The following is a 13,354-nucleotide window of genomic DNA, read 5'->3' on the forward strand; positions in this document are numbered from 1 at the left end:
AAGGGGGGTGTTGAAGTCTCCTACTATAAGTGTGTGTGTGTGTGTGTGTGTGGTTTTACGTGTGGTTTGAGCTTTAGTAATGTTTCTTTTTATTTGGCGCATAGATGTTTAGGATTGAGACTTCATCTTGAAGGACTTTTCCTGTGATAAGTATGAAATGCCCTTTTTCATCTCTTTTGATTGCTTTTAGTTTAAAGTGTAATTTGTTAGATATTAGGATTGCTACACCAGCTTGTTTCTTGAGCCCATTTGATTGGAAAATTTTTTCCCATCCTTTTACTCTGAGATATTGCCTGTCTTTGAAGTTGAGGTGTGTTTCTTGTAAACAGCAGAAGGATGGATTCTGTCTTCGTATCCATTCTGTTAGCCTATATTTCTTTATGTAAGTTACGACCATTGACATTTAGGGATATTAATGACCATTGTTCATTGGTTCTTCTTTGTTTTGGACTTATTGTTGGTGGTGTCATTGCATGTGGATTTCGCCCTCCTGTTTCTTTTTGTGTTTGGTAAAATTAGATTATCTATTGCCAGTGTTTTTGTGAGTGTAGTTATGTTCGTTGGGTTGGGGTTTTCCTTCCAGAACCTTCTGTAGTGCAGGATTTGTGGATATGTATTGTTTAAATCTGTTTCTGTCATGGAATATCTTGTTTTCTCCATCTATAGTGATTGAAAGTTTTTCTGGGTACACTAGTCTGGGTTGACATCCATTCTTCATTTGTGCTTGTAGGGTATCTATCCAAGACCTTCTGGCTTTCAGAGTTTCCATTGAGAAGTCGGGTGTGATTCTGATTGGTTTGCCTTTATGTGTTATTTGGCCTTTTTCCTTTTCTGCTCTTAATATTCTTTCTTTAGTCTGTAGATTTGGTGTTTTGATTATTATGTGTGAGGGGACTTCTTTTGTGGTCCAGTCTGCTTAGTGTCCTGTAAGCTTCTTGTACTTTCATAGGCATTATCCTTCTGTAGGTTGGGGAAGTTTTCTTCTATGATTTTGTTGAATATGTTTTCTGTACCTTAGAGCAGTGTTTCTTCACCTTCTATACCTATTATCCTTAGATTTGGTTTTTTTATGGTGTACCATATTTCCTGGATATTTTGTGTTAGGGATTTGTTGGACTTGAGGTTTTCTTTGGTTCATGAATGTATATCCTCTAGCGAGTCTTCAACAACTGAGATTCTCTCTTCCATCTCTTGAATTCAATGGTTATACTCACATATTTAGTTCCTAATTATTTATTCAGCCTTTACATTTCCAGCAGTGCCTCATTCTGTGTTTTCTTTATTGTGTCTATTTCAGCTTTCATGCTTTGAACTGTTTCAAGAATTTCCTTCACTTCTTTGGATGTTTTTTATTGGGTTTCTTTAGATTCTTTAAGAGATTTGTTTATTCCTTGAATTTTTTGGCCTGTCTTTTCCTCCATTTCTTTTAATTTTTTGTTTGCTTTTCTTCTATTTCTTTAAGGGATTTTCTTGTTTCCTCTTTAAAGGTCTCTATCATCTTGCTGAGATAATTTTTGAAGTCCATCTCATCTTCATGCTCTGTGTTGGGATTTTCAGATATTGTTGGAGTGGAGTCCTTAGATTCTGGTGGTGTCATATTGGTCTTTCTGTTGTGGAGTGAAATCTTATTCTGTCTTCTTCCCATATCTTCTTTAGTGGGTGCAGGTTGGGTCTCTTTTTCTCCACTTGTGACCCAGTGGTATGTGGGGGCCAGGAATTCAATGTCCACAACTCTGGATGGTCTTGCCTCTCCTGATAGTCTCCTCACTTGTTGTGGATCGATTGGTGCAAAGAGATGGAAGAGTGGGGTGTTTCCAGATTTGGGAGCTCCTCCTTGTCTGTGCCTCTCTACCCAAGCAGGCGGGTGCAGGCCCGGGGTGGTCGGAGTGAGTGATGATTTGGGTGGGCGTTGGGTAAGGGCAGAGGCTCACTCACCTTGTTCGTGCATTTGTTGGTGGAAAGGGATGGAAGAGTGTGGTGCTACCAGATTCAGGGAGAAGGGAGGTCCTCCCTGGCTGGGCGTGTCTACCCCAAGCCAGCAGGTGGGGTGGGAGGGTGGTCGGGGTGAGTGATGTTTTGGGCAGGAGTTGGATAGGGCAGAGACTCACTCACCTAGTTCCTGGGTTGATCAATGGAAAAAGCGAGTACTGTTCTTTCAAAGACCATAAAGAGTTGTGTTGGTATTTTGATAGGAATTGCATTAAATCCGTAGATTGCTTTTAGCAAGATTGCCATTTGTACTCTGTTGATCCTACCTATCCAAGAGCATGGGAGATCTTTCCATTTTCTGGTATATTCTTTAATTTCGTTCTTTAAAAACGCAAAGTTCTTACGTTTGTAGTTTTTTTTTTTACTTTTTTATTTGAATTACAAACAAGATTGAATTATATGACATTCCCAGTTTCCTTCTCCCTCCCTCCCACCCCTACCACTCCCCCTGAGTAAAACTCTACCTATCACATATCCTTTCTTCTAATCTACACATGACTCCAACTTTCTACTCCCTCATGACCTCTGCATCCTTCCTTTTATTCCCTTCTCATTCTCGTAGCTCCTTTCCCCTCTTCCCCTGTTCTCAATTTGCTCAGGGGATGGTGACCCTTACCACTTCTACAGGGGACAAAGTTTGTCACTTTTAGGGTCTTCCTTGTTTACTAGTTTCGCTGGCAGTTTGGATTGTAGGATGGTAATCCCTTACTCTATGTCTAAAATCCACATATTAGTGAGTACATATCATGTTTGTCTTTTTATGATTGGGTTACCTCGCTCAGAATGGTTTTTTCTAGTTCCATCCATTTTCCTGCAAAATTTCAAGATTCCATTGTTTTTTTTTTCTGCTGAGTAGTACTCCATTGTGTAAATGTACCCCATTTCCTCTATCCATTCTTCGGTTGAGGGGCATCTAGGCTGCTTCCAGTTTCTGGCTATTATAAATAGTGCTGCTATGAACATCATTGAACAGATGTCCTTGTAGTATGAATCTTCTTCTTTTGGGTATATGCCTAGGAGTGGAATTTTTGGATCCTGTGGTAGACTGATTCTCATTTTCTTGAGGAATCTCCATACTGATTTACAAAGTGGGTGTACAAGGTGGCACTCCCATCAGCAGTGGAGAAGTGTTCCCTTTTCTCCACATCCTCTCCTGCATAAACTTTCATTGGTGTTTTTTGATTTTAGCCATTCTGACAGGAGTCAGATGGTATCTCAGATTTGTTTTGATTTGCATTTCCCTGATGGCTAAGGATGTTGAACACATTCTTATGTGTTTTTCAGCCATTTTAGATTCCTCTATTGAGAATTGTCTATTAGTTCTGTATTCCACTTTTTATTGGATTGTTTGGTGTTTTGGAGATTAGCTTTGTGAAATCTTTGTATATTTTGGAGATCAGCCCTCTGTCAGATATGGGGTTGGTGAATATCTTTTCCCAGTCTGTGGGCTGTCATTTTGTCTTGCTGACTGTGACTGTTGCCTTACAGAGGTTTGTTTGTTTATATGGTGGATTACATTGATGGATTTTCGTAGGTTGAACCATCCTTGCATCCGTGGGATGAAGCCAACCTGATCATAGTGGATGATTTCTCTAATGTGTTCTTGGATTCAATTCACCAATATTTTGTTGAGTATTTTTGCATAGATTTCATGAGGCATATTGGTCTATAGTTCTCTCTTTAGTTGTATCTTTTTGTGGCTTGGGTATCAAAGTGATTGTAGCCTCATAAAAAGGGTTTGGCAATGTCCCTTCCACTTCTATTGTGTGGAACATTTTGAGGAGTTCTGGTATTGGCTATCGTTTGAATTTCTGGTAGTATTCTGCAGTGAATCCATCTGGCCCTGGGCTTTTTTTGGTTGGGAGGCTTCTGATGACTGCTTCTGTTTCATTAGGGGTTATAGGTCGATTTAAACTGCTTATCTGTTCTTGGTTTAATTTTGGTAAGTGATATGTATCCAGAAAACTGTCCATTTCCTTTAGATTTTTGAATTTTGTGGAGTAAAGGTTTTCAAAGTATGACATGATGATTCTCTGAATTTCCTCAGTGTCCATTGTTATGTCCCCCTTCTCATTTCTGATTTTGTTAATTAGCATGCTGTCTCTCTGCCTTTTGGTTAGTTTGGCTAGAGGTTTGTCTATCTTGTTGATCTTCTCAATTAAACAAGTCTTTGTTTCATTGATTCTTTGTAATGTCTTCCTAAGTTTCTACTTTATTGATTTCAGCCCTCAGTTGGATTATTTCCTGGTGACTACTCCTCTGTGGTGAGTTTGCCTCTTTTTGCTCTAAAGCTTTCAGTTGTTCTGTCAATTCTCTAGTGTGACTTTTTTCTAGTTTCTTCATGTGGGCACTTAGTGCTGTGAACTTTCCTCTTAACACTTCTTTCAGAGTGTCCCATAAGTTTGAGTATGTTATGTCTACATTCTCATTAAATTCTAGGAAGTCTTTCATTTCTTTTTTATTTCTTCCTCAACCCAGGAATGGTGCAATTTGGTGTTAATTTCCACAAATATGTAGGTTTTCTGCAATTTGTCTTGCTGTTGAATTCTACCTTTAATGCATGATGGTCTGATAAGATTCAGGGGGTTATTTCAATTCTTTTGTAACTGTGGAGGTTTGCTTTGTTGCCAACTATGTGCCAACAATTTTAGAGAAGGTTCCATGTGGCGCTGAGAAGAAAGTATATTCTTTTGTGTTTGGATGGAATGTTCTATAGTTATCTGTTAAGACCAGTTGGGTCATAACTTCTGTTAGATCCTTTGTTTCTTTGTTAAGTTTCTGTCTGCTGGTCCTGTCAAATGGTGAAAGGGGAGAGCTGAAGTCTCCTAATATAAGTGTGTTTGGTTTTATATGTGGGTTGAGCTTTAGCAATGTTTCTTTTTTACAAATGTGTCTGCCTTTGTATTTGGGGCATAGATATTCAGGATTGAGACTTCATCTTGATGGTCTTTTACTGTGATGAGTATGAAATGCCCTTCTTCATCCCTTTTGACTGATTTTAGTTTGAAGTCTAATTTGTTAGATATTAGGATTGCTACACCAGCTTGTTTCTTGGGTCCATTTGATTGGAAAATCTTTTCCCAACCCTTTACTTTGAGGTAACGTCTGTCTTTGAAGTTGAGGTGTGTTTCTTGTATACGGCAGAAAGATAGATTCTATCTTCGTATCCATTCTGTTATCCTGTATCTTTTTATGGGCAGGTTAAGACCATTGACATTGAGGGATATTAATGCCCATTGATTGTTGGTTCTTGTTTGTTTTGGATTTATTATTGGTGTTGTCATTGTGTGTGTATTTTGCCTCCTGTTTCTTTTCATGTTTGTTAGAATTGAATTATCTGTTACCTATGTTTTTGTGAGTGTAATTATGTTCCTTGGGTTGGCATTTTCCTTCTTGAACTTTCTGTAGTGCTGGATTTGTGGATATGTACTCTTTAAGTCTGTTTTTTTCATGGAATATCTTGTTTTCTCCATCTATACTGATTGAAAGTTTTGCTAGGTACACTAGTCTGGGCTGGCATCCATGCTCCCTTAGTGTTTGTAGGGTATCTTTCCAGGCCCTTCTGGCTTTCAAAGTTTCCATTGAGAAGTAGGGTGTGTTTCTGATAGGTCTGCCTTTATATGTTACTTGGACTTTTTCCTTTTCTGCTCTTAATATTTTCTCTTTATTCTGAAGGTTTTGTGTTTTGATTATTATGTGTCACGGGGGGGACTTCTTTTTGTGGTCTAATCTGATTGGTGTTCTATAAGCTTCTTGTACTTTCATAGGCATATCCTTCTGTAGGTTGGGGAAGTTTTCTTCTATGATTTTTGTTGAATATGTTTTCTGTACCTTTGAGCAGTATTTCTTTGCCTTCTTCTATACCTATTATTCTTAGGTTTGGTCTTTTCACGGTGTCCCATATTTCCTGGGTATGTGGTGTTAAGGATTTATTGGAGTTGAGATTTTCTTTGTTCAATGACTGTATATCCTCTAGAGAGTCTTCAACAACTGAGATTCTCTATTCCATCTCTTGAATTCTCTTGGTTATACTCACATCTTTAGTTCCTGATCGTTTACCTAGCCTTTCTATTTCCAGCATCGCCTCATTCTGTGTTTTCTTTATTGTTTCTATTTCAGCCCTCATGCCTTGAACTGTTTTGAGTGCTTCCTTCACTTGTTTGGTTGTTTTTTCTTGGCGTTCTTTAGATTCTTTAAGAGATTTGTTTACTTCTTGAATTTTATGGTTTGTCTTTTCGTCCATCTCATGTAATTTTTTGATCGTTTTTTCTTCTATTTCTTTGAGGGATTTTCTTATTTCCCCTTTAAATGTCTCTATCATCTTCCTAAGATAATTTTTGAGGTCCATCTCTTCTTCATCCTCTGTGTTGGACTTTTCAGATCTTGCTGGTGTGGACTCCCTAGATTCTGGTGGTGTCATATTGGTTTTTCTGTTGTTGAGTGTGTTCTTAATCTGTCTTCTTCCCATCCCTTCTTCCAGTGAGTGTAGGTGGGGTCCCTCTCTGTCTTAGGTGGCTGGTGGAGTGCTTAGCCTCTGGTAGCAGCAGGATGGCAGAGGTTGGTTGGTGGACAAGGGTGTGGTGTGTCCTGACTCAGGGTGGGCCTTCCTGTCTGGGCTGGTCCTCTCTTGTCCAGGGGAGGGTTCAGGCAGAAGTGTGCAGGGGTTGATGGGGGAGGTTGGGGGGCCAGAGTAGCTCCCAGATTCACCTGAGGCTCGGGCACCTGCCACAGGACAGAGGGCAGAGTGTAGGCTGGCATGAGGTGTGTCAGGACTCAGGGTGGGCCTTCCGGTATGGGCAGGTCCACTCTTGTACACGTGGGCTCAGGCAGAAGCGAGCAGGGGTTGATGGGGGAGTTGGGAGGGGCAGAACAGCTCCCAGACTCACCTGAGGCTCGGGCGTTGTGACGCCGACAAAGGGACTTTCTTTTGTGGCCCATACTATTTGGTGTTCTGTAGGCTCCTTGTACTTTCATTGGCATGTCTTCTTTAGGTTGAGAAAGTTTTCTTCTATGATTTTGTTGAATATGTTTTCTACACCTTTGAGTTGTGTTTCTTCACCTTCTTCTATACCTATTATCCTTAGGTTTGGTCATTTTACGGTGTCCCATATTCCCTGGATATTTTGTGTTAAGGATGTTCTGGAGTTAAGATTTTCTTTGCTTGATGAATTTGATTCCTCTAGTTTATCTTCAGCATCTGAGATTCTGTCTTCCATTTCTTGTATTCTGTTGGTTATGCTTGCATCTGTGGTTCCTGATTGCTTACTCGGCTTTTCCAGCATTCTCTCAGTTTGTGTTTTCTTTATTGTCTCTATTTCAATTTTCAGGTCTTGAACTGTTTCCTTCAGCTGTTTAATTGTATTTTCCTGGCTTTCCTTGATTTCTTTCATCTTTTGGGTTGTCTTTTTTTTTTCATTTCTCTGAAGGATTTTCTGATTTCCTGTCTTAGGGTCTCTATCATCTTCATGAAGTTGTTTTTAAGGTTGCTCTCATCTGCTTCTTCTGAGTTGGATTATTCATGTCTTGCTGGTGTAGAGTCCTTAGACACTGGTGGTGTCATATTGGTTTTCCTGATGTTGAATGTTTTCTTATATTGTCGTCTTCCCATCTCTTCTTCCAGTGGGTGCTGTTGGTGTCTCTTCCTTTCCTGGTGTGTATGGGTCCTGGGTTCCCTTCAGGTGGGTGAAATTGGCACCAATACTCTGATGGGTCTCAAGGTGGGTGCAGGCGGGTCTGAGGCAGTCTCTCTCCAGGTGGGCAAGAGCAGTCCTATTGCAGAGATGTCAGCAGACTCTGGGTTGCTTGGTCATCAGGGGCCAAGTAGATAAGCCTGCAGACCCCTGGGCAGGAATTCCCAGAGTGGGCAGGTGGAGGTTGGGGCCAAGGCATGGACCAAAGCAGCTCACCTCTACACTCTCTGAACTCTGCACTGCCTTGGGGCAGAGCAGCCCAGTGATCTCAGCAGAATTAGTGTCCTTGGGTCCTCAGGGACCCATTCAATCTGCCTGCAGACCCCTGGGCAGGAAGTCCCAGAGTGGGCAGGAGGAAGTTGGGCATGGAATTTAAATATCTGTAAATTCAGTCATAGGGAGACTGTATTGTGGTTAAACCATTTCTTGTTCTTATTTAGAACTAAAGTTTAGTTACTAGAATGCTCTTTACATGAGTGACAACAGTATGTCATTCCAACTCCAGGGAATATAAACCCTTTTCTAGCTACTTCATAACGTGTAATCATATAACATATAGAAATACACACACATGCAAAGCAATAAATTTATTTTTAAAACAATTATTATAAAAATTAATTTAAAAATAATTAGAAATACCCATTATATCAATGAGAAACCAAATATACAGCTGAAATATGATAAAGATAACATAGTATGTGGATGTGAAATTCAGGTCAAAGTATGGGAAAACTGCTGCAGTCTTTACATGGAAGCTTCTGTACAATAAGCATAGAAATTCTGGGGAAAGCATCAACAGTAGAGACAATCAAGCAGAAGCACACCAGTTCTGGAAATCATGGTGGGTGTATTATCATATTCAGACACTAATACATTCAATGTAATGACCACATCTTTCAAGATCTCTGGGATGCTGCTACCTAGGGATTGTATTCGTTAATTTTATGTTTCTGTGATAATCATGACCAGAAGCATCTTACAGAAAGAAGAATGTATTTGGGCTTCCAGTTCCAGAGGCATAGGAGTCTATCATGGCCGAAAGGTTTAGCAGAAAATGGCAAACATGGTGGCAGGAAGAGGAAACAGAGAGTGAACACAGTGGACAGAGACTATGAAAATTCAAGGCCTTCCTCCAGGGACAGATGCTATCTATCAAGGCTTCATCTCCCTGATGTTCCACAAGCTGCCCAAACAGCACCACTACGTGGAACCAAGTGTTGAAGTATCTGAACCTGTGTGGGGCATTCTCATTAAAAGAACCACAGAGACTAATAAAAGGTCTGGCATTGTTGATAGTGTGGAGATTCTCGGGACATGGGAAACATTTCCTATGAAACAATAGCAGAATTCTTCTCGTATCAAGGGAAATATATGGACCCATCCATACAGAACACCAAAACAGCTATGACTGGATAATAATCATTCCACATAATGTTTCAGGAATGTAAAATTTTTAAAAATATTTTCCATTTTTCTTCTTAAGACAGGTTCACACTACGTACCTCTGCCTCACTGTGTACACCAGACTCACCTCAGTCTTAGAGATTTACATGTCCCTGCCTCTTTCCTGGTGGAGGGCTTAAAGGTGGGTGCTGCTACTTCTGGCCTCACATCAAAGGCTTTCCATTGCATTGAAAATGCCGAGGACATAGAACATAATCTCCCCGATGGAAGCTTCAAGAGAGAAGTTCAATTTTCTTACAAAGGCAAGCCTATTCATGACCTCCGAGTACAGATAGATAAATAGATAGATAGATAGATAGATAGATAGATAGATAGATAGATAGATAGATGATAGACAATTTTAGAATGAAGAACTATTGTCTCCAAACAAAGCAAGCAACCAGCTAGATTACTGTACAGAATAATAAAATCCATCAGCCATGAAGGAGAGATAAAGACCTTGCAGGATAAGCATAAACTAAAGTCAAGGAAACCATCTGCTAACACTGCACATGCTCAGTAAGCATGCCTCCAGGAGCTGTGTGCTGCTTAGCAATGACTGTTATATAACCAGCTGTTTCAGTTTGTACTGATTAAACTGACCAAACAGAGCTCATTACTTCTTGGGCCTATAGATGTAGGGTCTCCTTTTTAGAAGAATTTGGTTGGTGTTAAAGTTGAAAGGGTAGTGTTTACCGGACAGAAAGTTGGCCACAGTGATGTTCTCCACCCTGAGGAAGCTCTTATGCTTTAAGAAGAAGCCGATAACCCCCTTGGAGTTTTGTGAGGGTCCAAGAAGTTAAAGACAGAAATTGTCAGTTGTGACTATAGGAATGAAGACAGGTACTTCCAACACTATTTTCTGTGAGGCAGTTTGTATGGAGAAACTGAGAGAGGCACTGCACCTGCTGGCAAGCAAAAATTTTAATACAAATGATAAGGACACAGGAAAAAGGTGAGAACCCTCAGCAACTAGGGATGAGGGCCCTTGAGGAAATTGGGTGATGCTAGAATCCTACCTTTCCTAGCTCAATTGAGGGGGACAGGGGTATTTTGAGCCCAGCTATGCATTCTGTATTACACTTTCCTTGGTACCTGTGATCACATAGAAGTCCAGTGTCCAGATCTTCTGGAGCAAGAGAGGCATAAGACCAAAGCTCCAGCAGGTTTGCTGTCACCCTTTAATTCCCATATGGAGCATTTTATTGAATATACAATAGAATAACATAACAAAATATAAAGAACTAGGATTTAATTTCAATGTACTTAATAAACGTAATGTTTTAAGAACAACTGAAAGTCCAGAATTCGACTAATGTTCTCCTGATGTGTCCTCATAATCACATTATGCAAATATATTTCAATATGAATTTTATATTAATGTAGACCAACATTTATAGACCTTACTGAAGAATATGAGAAAAACCCTAAATTGGAAAAGGAGACTGTGTGTGCCTCCTCCTCATCCTCTTTCATTTTCTTGTTACTGCTCAGTAGTGTCCTGGGCCTATCATTCTCTCATTTCAGCAGATTCCCCCAATTTCACTTAAGCTTCTTCACTTCACATAGTTCTGAAGTTATTCAGTACTGCCTCAATCAGCCACCATTTTCTTTTTATTTTGTTTATTTATTTCATTTAAATGAGAAACAATCTTCTTTTACTTACGAATCTCAGTTCCCTCTCGCTCCCATCCTCCCATGCCCCCCACCCTCCCTCATGCCCTTCCCACTCCCCATTCACTCCCCAGGGAGGGCAAGATCTCCCATGGGGGATCATCAAACTCTGTCACATCATTTGGGGCAGGCTCTCCCCTGTGTATCTAGGCTGAGAGAGTATCCCTCTATGTGGGAATAGGCTCCCAATGTCCATTCATGCACTAGGAAAAAATACTGGTTCCACTTCAAGAGGCCCCATAGAGTGTCCAGGCCTCCTATCTGTCACACAAGTGCAAGGGGCCTGGTTCAGGCCTATGCTGGTTCCCCAGATATCTGGCTGGAGTCCATGAGCTCCTACTTGCTCAGGTCAGCTGTTTCTGTGGCTTTCCCAAGCATGGTGTTAACCCCTTTGCTCATCACTCCCCCCCTCTCTGCAAGTGGATTCCAGGAGTAGGGCTGTGTTTAGCTGTGGGTATCTGCTTCTGCTTCCATCAGCTACTGGATGAAGGCTCTAGGATGGCATATAAGGTAGTCATCAATTTCAGTATTGGGGAAGGGCATTTAAGACAGCCTCTTCACTATTGCTTAGATTTTAGTTGGGGTTATCTTTGTAGATCTGTGGACATTTTGCTAAATCTTTTTTCACCCCTTTACTCTGAGGTAATGTCTATCTTTGAAATTTAGGTGTGTTTCTTGTATGCAGCAGAAGGATGGATTATGTCTTTGTATCCATTCTGTTAGCCTGTGTCATAAGAGCATTGATATTGAGGAGTATTAATGACCATCAATTCTTGATTCTTGTTTCTTTTGGATTTGTTTTTAGTGGTCATGCTGTGTGTAGATTTCTTTTGTTGTTGTTGTTTTTGGCTTTTAGTAATGTAGGATCGTCTATTGCCTATATTCTTGTGGCTGTAGTTAACTTCCTTGAGTTGGAGTTTTCCATCCAGTACTTTCTTTATGGCTAGGTTTGTGGATATGCATTGTTTAAATCTGGTTTTGTCACGGAATAGCTTGTTTTCTCCATCTATAGTGATGGAAAGCTTTGCTGTGTATTGTAGCCTGGGCTAGCATCCTTGGTCTCTTAGTGTTGGTAGAATATCTATCCAGGACCTTCTGGCTTTCAGAATATCCATAAAGAAGTCAGGTATAATATGTTACTTGGCCTTTGCTGTCCTTAATATTCTTTCTTTATTCTGTATGTTTGGTGTTTTGATTATTATGTATCAAGGGGACCTTTTATTTGGTCCAGTCTATTTGGTGTTCTGTAAACTACCTGTACTTTCAGAGGCATGTCCTTCTTTAGGTTGTGGATTTTTTCTTCTGTGATTTTGTAGAATATGTTTTCTGCACCTTTGAGTTGGGCTTCTTTGCCTTCTTTTATACCTAGTAATTTTAGGTTTGGTCTTTTCATGGTGTTCCATATTTCCTGGATATTTTGTACTAAGGATTTGTTGGCATTAAGGTTTTCTTTGATCAATGAGTCTATTTTCTCTAGTTTATCTTCAGCACCTGAGATTCTGTCTTCCATCTCTTGTATTCTGTTGGTTATGCTTGCATCTGTAGTTCCTGATCATTTACCCAAATTTTCTATTTTCAGCATTCCCTCAATTTGTGTTTTATTTATTGTCTCTATTTCAGTTTTCAGGTCTTCATCTGTTTGTTTTTTTCTTGCCTCTCCTTGTTTTCTTTAAGAGATTTGTTGATTTCTTGTTTGTTTGTTTTTTTGGTTTGTGTTTTCTTCCATTTCTTGCATTTTTTCTTCCATTTCTTTAAGGGATTTTCTCATTTCCTCTTTGAGTCTCTATCATCATCAAGTTGTTTTGAAGGTTGTTCTCTTCTGCTTCACCTGTGTTGGGATGTTTAGGTCTTGCTGGTGTGTAATCCCTAGATTCTGCTGGTGTCATATTAGTCTTTCTGTTGTTGTGTGATTTTTTATATGGTTGTCTTCCCATTGCTTCTTCCAGTGGGTACAGGTGGGTTCTCTCCCTTTCCTGGTGGGTATGTGTCCAAGGATCTCTCCCGGTGGGCTCAGGTGTGTCCAATAATCTAATGGTAGCAGATGCTAGATGGCTCTCGCTTTCTGTGTGTGCAGGTCTAAGACTGGGGTGGCAGCAGATGCTAGGTAGCTCAGTCTGCTTCCAGGTCTCCTTGGGGGTTTAGGTGGCAGGGTGGGACTGGGTGCCCAGTTCAGGGAAGTCAAACAGAGAACACTGGACAGGAAATGGCCAGGCACTCACCTCTTCCTGTATGTGCTAGTCAAAGACTGGGATGGCGGCAGATGCTGGGTGGCTAGGTCTGCCTCCAGGTCTTTCTGGGGGATTCAATGGCAAGACAGGACTGGGTGCTGCAGCTCAGGGGACTCAAACAGGGAAAGTGGACAGGAAATGGTGCTACACTCACCTCTTCCAGAGGGTGCTGGTTCAAGATATGAATGGCAGCTGATGTTGGATTGCTCTGTCTGCCTCCAGGTCTCTTTTGGGTATTAGGTGGTGGAAAGGACTGGGGGCCGTGATTCATGGGACTCAAACAGGGAAAGGTGGGCAGGAAATGGACTGGCACTCACCTCTTCCTGTGTG

The sequence above is a fragment of the Cricetulus griseus genome, chromosome 3 (assembly GCF_003668045.3).
Source record: "Cricetulus griseus strain 17A/GY chromosome 3, alternate assembly CriGri-PICRH-1.0, whole genome shotgun sequence".
Lineage (NCBI taxonomy): Eukaryota > Metazoa > Chordata > Mammalia > Rodentia > Cricetidae > Cricetulus > Cricetulus griseus.